This window comes from Pezoporus flaviventris, unplaced genomic scaffold (genome assembly GCF_033815535.1).
Source record: "Pezoporus flaviventris isolate CSIRO_AGI_PZ_B2104156 unplaced genomic scaffold, CSIRO_AGI_Pfla_v1 ptg000010l, whole genome shotgun sequence".
Classification (NCBI taxonomy): Eukaryota; Metazoa; Chordata; class Aves; order Psittaciformes; family Psittacidae; genus Pezoporus; species Pezoporus flaviventris.
Window position 1 is genome coordinate 1,790,348 of NW_026892558.1, and position 11,199 is coordinate 1,801,546.

Sequence of the window (11,199 nt, forward strand, 5' to 3'; positions counted from 1 at the left end):
CAAGCCCGCGGCGGTGCCCGGTCCCCATGGAGGGGGTCCCCAACCGGGACAGCGCCCGGCGGGCAGGCAGGCGGGGCGGGCTGCGGCGGGGACCCAGTGTGGGGCCGAGCAGAGGACGAACGGCTTCAGTATGTGTTAAATAGTAACTAATTGCGTGTTTGGGTTTTTTAATTTATTATTTTTATCACGTGATAGTCAATGATTTTTTTTGTTTTTATTTATTTCCTCAGCCTTGATCAAAGGCGGCCCAGGGGAGTCTTTAATCACCATGTTCCGGTATTTAAAGGGTGGCTACAGAGACTCCCTTTTGACAAGGGGTCCTATGGCAAATACGAGTGTGACAGGTACAGGTTGCTCCAGGACAAATTCCTACTGGACGCAAAGGAAAAATCTTTCCCAGTGAGAACAACCAGCCATTGGAATAATCTCTGCAGGGAGGCGGTGGGCTGTACCTCCAGTTTAGGTCATGGTTGCCTAGAAAGGTTGGACCAAATAATCCAACCTGTGATTCCATGTTTTTACTATTTAATCTTAGCAAACATTTCACGCTGCTGCAACTGGAAGATGCTCTGGAGCCGTGTGGGAGCTCATCTGTTTTATCCCAGGGCGGCATCCCAGCGGGTGCTGTGTAAGAGCCTCCGGGGAGTGTCGTCAGCAAGAATTCTGTGTGCAGGGAGGTAGCGCTTAAAATAGTTCAGATGTACAGAAAACACGTCCTTGCTCCTGAGACACTGAGTAGTCTTGTGTTCACGGTAAGTCAAAGCAATTAAGAGGGCTTTCTGGCTTTACTTAATCTAATTTACCACATTTTTCTGTAATGAATATGTTGCAAAATAGTTTAACTAGTCCAAACTAAACGAACCTTCAAATCAGTGCCAATTTACCCGACCTGCTGTTCTGCAGGCTGACGAGCTCACCATTCAGATGGAGGAACACGACGCACTTAGACACTCACCTTGCGACTCACCAGAGGTATCAGGACATGTCGTGATGTTTCTAGCTTTAAACCGAGAAGCTGAGACCTTGCTGTCCCTTCTTTCTCCTTCCATTCAAATTTTGCATTGAATTTATAGATCCTGTGACTGGCGCAGAGCAAGAAAAGCTTGAGTATGCAAACATAAATGGCCAACTGTATGTTTGCTTGCCATATATATGGGTCAAATCTGTAATCAGGCTAATGTAACCCATCTTGTCAGTTAAGCACATGTTGGAATTAGTGCCGCTATCTAACAAAACTACCTCCCTAAGTAGTTACCTCGCAGGGGAACAAGTGTTGGTGCGGATGTCCTGGAAGCTCTCAACTCATATTGACGCCTTTCGGAGGTGAGGCTACTCCTCATAGGAGTCAGTTTGGTCTTGAGAAACCTGAGCTGCAGACTTCCTAGCACATCACCATAAACAAAGAGAGTAATAGTAATAATAATACTTAGCACGTAAGGACAAAAGCTGTTAGGGCTGTGAATGGGATGGTTCTTGCAAACCTCTGTTTATGGTGCCGGTGATATCACTCAGTCTGGCAGGAGGTCTGCAGCTCGGATTTCTTAAGGCCTTTAGGAGGTGGTAATTGTCTCACTTTTGCTTTAAACACAGTGTTAATTACGTTTTTAAACAATGGCTATAAAGCCGTCCTCTAATTCTTTGTGAAATGCTCTTGCCTGTCCCTATGATTTTGGAGGGGTGAGTGTTGGAAGGTGCTGGGGAGAGTCACAGTTAAATACCATCACAAGGGCTTATAAAACGAAAAGAAAAAGCAAATTGGCTCAGTGTAGTTGATACCCTTTAATCTCAAAGTTGTTTCTGTCTTTGAACTTGAAGGCATAGTTAGCATAGGATCCATTACAGTGCACTTTCCCTTTTTGCTTCCAATCAGTTCTCCTTTCCATAGGTGGTGGTGGGTGGTTCAACTTTATGTCATTAAATTATGCCAGCAAACCCCCTCCAAATAATAAAAAAAAGTAAAATAAAAAAAAAGCATGCCTGTAATATCCTTTGGATATTTAAGATCCAAAGGTTAGTTTTATGGTTTTTTTTAAACACTAAATATTAATATATTTGGGAAATGGTGGGCCATGTTCTGCAGTCCCTAGGACACCCATCCAGCAGCCCACAGGTATCTCAGCCAGTAAGCCTGCTTTTACCTTCTCACAGAATATGTAATTTTTCCTCTTAAATGAGGAGAACAAGTCTGGGCCTCCTTTGGATTAATCATGCTATCAGATGTCATGCCTTCCCCTCCAGATGAAATGAATGTGCAGGTTTGGGTAACGTGCTTTTGAAAATCCAATCTTCATATTACACTTTACTATTAATTCTTCTCTTTTTTTTTTTTTTTTCTCTTCAGTTTATGCAATTTGGATTATGAAATCAGGGCAGTCAGTTCCTGTCCAATATTATATTTCTTGTTTACCTGAAACTCCCTTATTTCAGGTTCAAAGGAAGTTTCTTATCCTGGAGGTAGCGACTATGAGATAGGGTCCCAATTTCATTTCAGTGCCACTCTTCAGTTCTCAAGCAATTTCCATCACTTGGATATTTTAGAGAAAAACTCAATTCCGAGCAGGTTGTTTTCCCTGGAACTGAGCCATGTGGAAGACTTGTCATGAAAGCATTTCTGTTGGGTTTAATATTTGTAAAAAGCTATTAAAAAATCCCAACCCTGCATTTAGACAAATGAGGACTTTTCAATTATCTGTTTTAATACACTGGCCCTACTAATTCATAAATTATCGGGTTCGAAGGGCTATTCCTACTGTCTAGACTACCCACCTGAGTAACTCCCTGCATCCATGCAGGTTTAAACCAGCTGGAGCTCATCTTCTGAATACCACCAAAACCTCACCTCAGAGTTATTATTGACAGAGCATTCACCACAACCAGTGCTTAATTACTCTACCTGGATCATTGCTATTGAAAAATGATGCTTCGTTTTTCCCTTCTATTTTCCAAACTAGCTTTTGGCTGTTCATTTATTGTTGAGAGACTGAAGAAACGGTTATCAAAAATGTTTTTTTCACCCATGCAGGTGTTTCATGACTAAGTCATTGTGGACTTACAGATAAAAGACATTATCTGTGTGCAACTGTCCTGATTTGGAAGCATTTTTTGTTTACATTTTCTCCATTCCTTTTTAAGCACAGCATGGCTTTAACCTGAAAGAGGGGAGACTGAGATGAGCTCTTAGGCCGAAGTTCTCCCCTGTGAGGGTGCTGAGGTGCTGGCACAGGGTGCCCAGAGAAGCTGTGGCTGCCCCATCCCTGGCAGTGCTCAAGGCCAGGTTGGACACAGGGGCTTGGAGCAAGCTGCTCTAGTGGAAGGTGTCCCTGCCCATGGTAGGGAGTGGAACTAAATGGTCTTTGAAGTCCCATCCAACCCAAACCATTCTGAGATTCTATGATCATAGAGAGCCCAAAATGTTTATTAGAAATATAATGCTTCCATAGAAATGGAATATAAGGAAGCATTTGAGAATTTGTTATTTTAAATTATAACTTGTATTTGAGGACAAGAAAGGTAAACCATGTTCTTTCACTCAGACTGTTGCAGAATGTTAACTGGAATACTCAACACTTAAAATGTCAGTGCTTTATAAAGGGCTTGTCTCACAGATGTCTGATCATTGACTTCTTCTTTTATGTCAACCTGTAGGTCAGTATGAAGAATGCTGCTCCTCAACAACCCATCATAAACATGAGAATTTTCTTTTTACAACAGGCTGATCCCGCTCTCTGGAGAAAATTCCCATTAGAGTCAGTGTGAATTTTCCCTGGAAAAGACTGTGAAAGCACAGGCTGGTATATCACCACACATGAGGACATGGCTAATATATCAGCTCCACACTGCATCTGGCCGGGCCTCTGCAATAAATACAGAAAGACACATAAATGATGGTAAGGTTATGACCTATCCCATTAAAAAGGAAGGAACTCCAAAATTACACCCCTACCTGCTAGCAATAGGAAATAGAGAAGCTGGTGATTTTCCTCTTGCTTCGCCTGCTATCTCCTATCCCTTTTACAGTTATTTCCTTCAGCCAAAAAAGAGTTTGACCAGGTTTGTTTGATTTTTAAAGAAGGAATTGTTCTTCCTGCTGGTAAAGTGATCTGTATAGCAGGGGCACCTCAGCCCCCTCTCCTGGGTAAGCAGCTGATGCTGAGGAAGGGCACATCCCTGCATTGTGGCTGCCATCTGAGCAGCCCAACTTTCAGGACCTGATAAATCACCCCTAAGGCTTGATACCTCCCACCAAAAGTCTGGAATTAGCCTGATAATGTTAGGATTGAAATGCTGCTTTTAACTTGATGGACACCCCACCTTTCCCCAGTCCCCCCTGGCATAGGTGTAATGTCATATATACCATATATTCAGCATCTGGGAGGCAGTGGATCCACATGTGGGATGTACCCTGGGCTCTACAGGCAAACCAGGACCACTGGTTGAATCCAGAAAGCAGCTGTCTCCATCCCCACTCTGGACTCCAGAGGTTTCAGCAGGTTGAATCACAGGGTGACAAGACACCCCTGTTTCCAACAACACCCCCAGCTCTTTCCATATACCCCATTATCTGGTCCAGAGCTTGCCATAGTTAACTACAAGTGTAGGTAACTACAGATAAAACATTGCAGCTTATGCATCTGGCAAATGTACTTACTTGAGATAAAGATTTTTATTTACACCATTATTTTATTTGCACATCAAAATGCTGAAAGTGGGATACCAGCAGTATTAGCCATTCTTGCAAAGCCATTTTGCTGTTTCCTGATAGGAAAAAAAAACAAACCCACACCTTTTTTGAGAGCTTACCCACCAAAACAAGTCTAAAACCAGAAAATTACTATTTCAGACATCTGAAACACAGAAGTACAAGGAAAATACAAATGAAGGAGTTACACATAACGCGATACATTAACATTGAGTGTTTTATATGAATATTGAGCCTCCCACTCTGCAAGATCTTAAGAAGCTCCACTTAAGAGTACACACAGATCCCCCAGGCATTGGGATCTCAGAGTTGGACTGCTGAAGGAAGAAGCCAGTCTCTTCTCAGCATAGTAGGTTCCAGCAAAAGGGATTTGCAGGCTTTCCTTTATCTGTAAAGTCAAATATTGCACCTGCTTCTGAGCCTGCCCTTTACATTTTCCCCTCAACAGCATCTTCTCTGTCTGGCCACTGACTCCCAAATGGCATCACGTTCCCTTGTGCTGCAATCCCCAGCCCCCGGGTCATCCCCTCCCAGACAGCCTGACCTAAATCCCTTTCCTTTCACCTCCAGGTCACAAATCCCACCAGTGACGTTCAGCCAGAGCTGGACTGAACCTCATGTCCCCGCTGGTGACACTGTACTGCCATCACTGGTTATCTGTGGGGTAGTGGTGTGACGCGGGAAAAGATGTAGGTTTGACACGGATTAATGGATGCTGCATGGCGGAGATGCCACTAAGGGCAGGCTCTGCTCCTCCTGTCCCCCTTGGCTTGCATCATGGTTGTGGGACACCAGATGCTCTTCTGCAGCATCTCCTGCTCTCTGACACTGGCCCATGTTCATTCTTCCCTTTCCTGTGGCACTCTGGGTCTGGCCTGATCCCTGCACTGTGCATGTTCCCCTCTGATGAGCAATGTTATGCCAGCATCTTGCATTCAAACCAGCAAATTCTACTAGAATTAGGGAGCAATTATATACATCTAATATTTATGTATCTATAATTTCCTTTATGTTGGCATAAGTAATCCAGGTAAAGAGACAGACTTGTGTTCAACCCCTGTCTAGCTACAAAACATACCCAGCACATTTCTGTTGTGGTCGAACTGTAAAGCTAACAAAATTTCAGCTAGAAAACACAGATTTAAAGTCATCTCTGTGTGAGTGCTTTGATAATCAAAGTATTCCCATGACTGAGTCCCCCCGAGCCAGCACCAGTGCCTGCCATAGCTAATGATGGACCACTTGATTTGCATGGACTAATTCCCACGGCTGGAAAATTGTTTTTCCCCATGCCTGACAAGCAAAGGTGAGGGTCCATCTCACCAGACTTTTTTTTTCTCGTTTATCTTACCCACTTTTAGTGAACCTCTTTCTAACAGGCGCAGTCTTGGAGTGCACCAGCGCTGCAATAATGGTTTTCTGCTTAAAGTACTGCGTGATTAGAGAGCATGAGGTCCGTGTCTCCATGTGTCCGGACACTCGGCACTTAGCAAGCTTGTCCGGAGAATAGTTTTCTTTGCGGACCTGAGGTCCTGTAGCTTGGATTTGCTGCATCGATAGAGAGGAAGGAGACCTTGCGCGCAGCCAAAATGGCATCGTAACCCAGACTTTGAACATTGTTTGAGAGCTCTGCTCTGAAAATAGGCGTAAAAATAGCAGCCGGGCCACAAGCTCAACTATTCCCAGTGTGCACAAAAGGATGGGAGAGTGCCAGAAGCCTGCCTGCGCTGCCTCTGCCCTGCCTTCAGCCTGGCTTGTTCTCTCCTACCTCCCCTGAATGGCTTTTCACTGCTGTTAAAAAGAGAGACATACCCCCAAAAGAGCAAAGTGTGTTTGTTCTTGACCCTCGCCTCGAAAGTGTATGAAGAGGGATCAGCTCTGTTTGTTTGTACCCGGTAATGATGTCAGGAAAAGGTTTTTTTCCCAAGTCTGGTTTTATCCCCTTTGTTGGAAGTGCCTTTGGTGAGTCTCACACCCTGGTGCTGTTAGCACAACAATTAGGTTAACAGTGCCTTGGCTCCAACTGTCTGTCAAAGGCTGAATTGCAATGCAAATTAACTCGGCTTTAGCTCTTCAAAGACAGATGGGTTCGGAAAAGGTCCCCAGAAAGCTCCATGAGAATTGAGGGCGAGGGATGGGGAGTGTGGGCTGGGTGGGATTTTACACGCAGGACCCAATGCGTTTCGCACGAGGGATGCCATACATTACACAGATAGATTATAGGAATGCAGTACATTACGAATACACGACAGAAATGTGCTGCATTATACACATCCTTCCAGTACTTAAAGGGGGTTTAGAAGAAAGATGGGGACAGAGCTTTTAGTCAGGCCTGTAGTGATAGGGTAAGGGGTGACAGTTTTAAACTAAAAGAGGGGAGATTTGGATTTAACATAAAGAAGAAATTCTTTATGAAGTAGGTGATGAAGCACCGGCACAAAGTTGCCCAGGAAGGTGGTAGATAATGGATGCCCCATCCCTGGAAACTTTCAAAGTCAGGTTGATGAGGCTTTGAGAAATCTGATCTAGTGGAAGGTGTCCTTACCCATGGCAGGGGAGTTGCACAACGTGGTCTTCAAAGGACCCTTCCAAGCCTGCCCTGGGATTTTAGGACAGGTTTCTTAGCCAGGCTGACATTTTCCTGCCCAGGGGCAATGCAGTCCACAGGTGGTGGGTACCACCACCCCTTCTAGAGCATCTCCCCAGCCCAGGTACCAAGCCCATTTTTATCTGCTTCATTATACTTATTTCTGTATTTTCCATATGGGCACATACATATGGCCTGTTTAAACAAGTTTTCAGGGTTAATTAGAAAGCAGTTCTTTATCGGTTATTTAATATTTAGCACTTCTGAAGTAATTTTCACCTGCAGAAACCACAAAGGCAGGCAAGGCTGGTGGTCCAGCTCTACTGATGGGCAGCCAGAGGTTCCAAAGCCCTGGTCCCTACTCACAGTGAACAGGGATGTGCCCAAGATCACCTAGAGTAGCTATGGCAGGGCCCCCGAAAGATATTATTAACTCTTGGACCCCATTCCTGTGCTCCATTCCTTCACAGCATACACCATGTTATATTTTCTGACACTCTGTTCATGACAATAAAGCAATCAGTTGTCAAGTAATTGAGGCAAGAGGAAGTGCAAAGGGAGGGGAAAATCACCCTAAAGATGTCAATCTCATTTATAGCAGCATGGAAAGTTTAAACATCTTTAAAAGTACACTGCATGTGTAAATGGGCAGTGTGTCTTTCATCAGCAGATACGGGAATGAGAAATAGCTTTTTGTTGGTGGTTTTCTTTTTCCCTATTAATTTCCCATATTCATCAGAGTAGAAAAGGGGTTGAGGCTCTCTAAAGAAACAAAGAAATTGGCCTCAGTGTGCATGAGCTCACTCTGGAGGCTGGTGAACAAGATGTTAAACTGAAAAAATACTGCCAAATTTCCACTTTTCAGGGTGCAGAAGTGACTGTTTTAAAAGCAATGGGATTTTCCTGCAAGTGAGGATGCAAACACTGATGCTGGCACCTCCTCTGTCACCCCAGGTGATGCTGAGAGCACCCTGCAGCTCACAGCCTCTGCAATGGCTTTGGCTGTGGCATCAGTGACTGCAGAGTTTGCTGGGATATTTCACAGGCAGGTTCTACTTGTGCCATTGATTTGGAGGTGAAGTGAGGAGTCCATCCCCTTCCCCACACTCCAGCTCCATAACAAACCTTCCTAAGTTATTATTTAAGATGCTGGCAAATAATGTTCTTCCTCTGTTAATTTTTGTTCACGCTCTTTATCACAAAGCAGATTTTGAGCAGATTTTGGGCCTGGGTGCTTGGAGTCTTATTAACATTTAATGAAGCTGCCCCAAATGTAGCCCCTTTCTAACTAATTTAGGCGTGTGTTCTGCAAATACTGTGTGTGATTCCAGGCCCTATAGGACTCTCCCTGACCTGCTCATGTGAATATTTGTGAGACTGGGGTCTAAAATTATCCCCGGCTGTGCCAAAAGCAGGCATCCAGGACAGACAATCCTGGGAACACCCTGCACGCATGGCATGTTAGTTTTGTGCCCCCCATCCCCTGTGTTTTACAGTTGGTGTCCTGTTTAGCTGGGGGCAGTTGTTTTAGAACTAGACTTGTTTATAGCAGGTGTGCGTTGAGAGTTTCGGCTTCTGCTTCCAGTGCGGTGACCGATTTATCAACGAATGAAGCAGTCTTATATGATAAAATTGCTTCTCATCCGTGGGAGAGCTGGTAGGATGGGTGCTTCTCCAGCTGTGTGAGCCTTGGCCCTGGGAAATCTATCCAGACGTTCTGGCTCCAGTGCAGACCGCAGTATACACTGCCCCTTGGTGGCTCAGTTTCCCCATCCTCTGCAGGTTCTTTCTGATAGAATTGGAATAGAGGGGATTGGTGGAGTATCCGGGGTGCCAGAGTAGTACCCACAAGAAGAACAGTCATGGTGCTATGTGCTGGTGATTCCTGCTTCTTATTTTGTGAAAATTGGCTTATACTCAATGACTTATTTTCCCTTTCCTTGGTGACAAGTGCTAAGTGCACAGTATTGTTACTATCATCGGTTTTTGTGCCTTGCCCTCTTTGATGCCCAGAATAATATATCTATATATCTATATACCTGTGTGGCAACAACATAAGAGGGACGTGGGGCTGGTGCAGCGAGCCCAGAGGAGATGCTGCGAGGGAGGGAGCTCCCGGTGCCTAAAAGGGCTACAGGAAACCTGGAAAGGGGCTTTGGAGAAAGGGCTTTAGGGACAGGACAAGGGGAATGGCTTTAACCTGCCAGAGGGGAAGCTGAGATGAGCTCTTAGGCAGAAGCTCTTCCTTGTGAGGGTAGTGGGACCCTGGCACAGGGTGCCCAGAAAAGCTGTGGCTGCCCCATCCCCGGCAGTGTTCAAGACCAGGTTGGACGGTGCTTGGAGCAACTTGGTGTAGTGCGAAGTGTCCCTGCCCGTGGCATGGGGTTGGAACTGGATGAGCTTTATGGTCCCTTCTCATGCAAACCAGTCTGTGATTCTGTGACATTTACTGATGTATTTTATTATTTTATTGAAAAAAAGAAGAAATACTTTTATGGCTGGATTAGTATTTAATCCTCTCCAATACACGCGTGATGAGGGGGACTCCCTACACTGATGAGTACCGACCGGTGGGTCTGGGGACCTGCCTCTCGGCACCCGCGCGAGGTCTGGGGGGGCCGGGGGGTGCTCAGCACCTTTGGGCAACCCGATCCACCGCTTGCGCAAGGCGGTTCGAGATAAATATAATACACACACATATATCTATCTATATATCTGTATATCTATATATATAGATATATATATTTATTTATTTTTCCCGGAGCGACACGGTGTCTAGACACCCACGTGACGGGGCCGGGCCGCGGCCGCGCCGCTGCGCACTGCGAGCAGCCTCCGCCGGCACCGGGAGGGACCCGGGCTTGGCTTGGGGGGGGCGGCACCGATCCCCGGCTGCGTTCGCCGTTGCGGCTGCCCCGCAAGGAGACAGAAAGGCGAAGGCAGCGGTGCGGGTCGGGCGCGTAGTTATAGCGGGCGGCGGAGAGAGGAGGGGAAAAAGGAGGGAAAAAAAACGCGAGGAGGAGGAGGAGGAGGAGGAGAAAGGGGAGTAGGAGGAGGAAGAGGAGAGAAGAAAAGCAGGAAGGAGACGAGCCGCAGGCAAGAAGGGGAAAGAAGCACCAAGAGAGACGCTTCGGAAGCACGGAGAAGGGTGGCCGGCTGGCGGGTCCCCGCACTCATGTAAGTATCGCGGCGGAGGGACGCGGAGCGGGGCGGCAGCGAAGGAAAGCGAGACATAGCCCCACTTCATTTATCCCTCTATTTATTTTCTTTCTTTTCGTAGCAGCCGGACCAAGACTCTAGTTTGTGTGTGTGTGTGTGTGGATTAAAATCCTTTGGGAAGAAGGAGGGGGAAAAAATAATTATCACGCAAACCCCCGCATCAGGACGAGCTGGGCTTTCAGAAGGGATACAACACTCTGGATGCGCTGCTGCTGCTCTTTTGTGACAGATGCCTAAACCGATTCCGACGCCCGCACCTTAGGGTCGGTGTTTTTTGGGGGGTCCTGACATCTTTATTTCATTTTTTTTTGTCTGGATAGGCATCTTTTTGGCTTGATTTTTTACATTTTAACCTCCCGATTGCGCCCGGCTACGCCTCCGATCCTTTTTCCTCCCCCTTTTCGCCCCCCTTCCCGGCACTGGCGGGTTGATGGGAGCCGCGGCCCCCGGGAGCCTTAGGATCCCCCGCGGCTCCAGCCGCGCTCCGCAGCCGCGCAGGGCGGCGCGGCGCCGGCAGCAGCGCGCCTCCCCCCGCGCGATGCGCCGCAGACTCTAGACGGGATTTATTTTTTTAATTATTTTTTTAATTTTTTTTTTTTTTTTTTACCCCTTTTATTATTTTTCTTTTCTTTTTTGGGCAAAAACCAGGGCGAGGAGCGGCGCTCTCTCTCCTCCCCCCACTTCTTCCCCCCCT

General features: G+C 46.3%; 1 long non-coding RNA gene across 2 annotated transcripts; it reads left to right on the forward strand.

Annotated features, from left to right (window-relative positions):
* Nucleotides 1–531: 531 nt before the first annotated feature.
* On the forward strand, nt 532–8,609 carry LOC133267824 (uncharacterized). 2 transcript variants are annotated; one of them, XR_009742881.1, is made up of 3 exons: nt 532–752; nt 2,793–3,022; nt 6,079–8,609. It is a non-coding gene; the product is annotated as an uncharacterized LOC133267824 (long non-coding RNA). The 2 variants fall into 2 exon arrangements; XR_009742882.1 differs by lacking the exon at nt 6,079–8,609 and adding an exon at nt 3,712–4,317.
* The last annotated feature ends 2,590 nt before the right edge of the window (nt 8,610–11,199 follow it).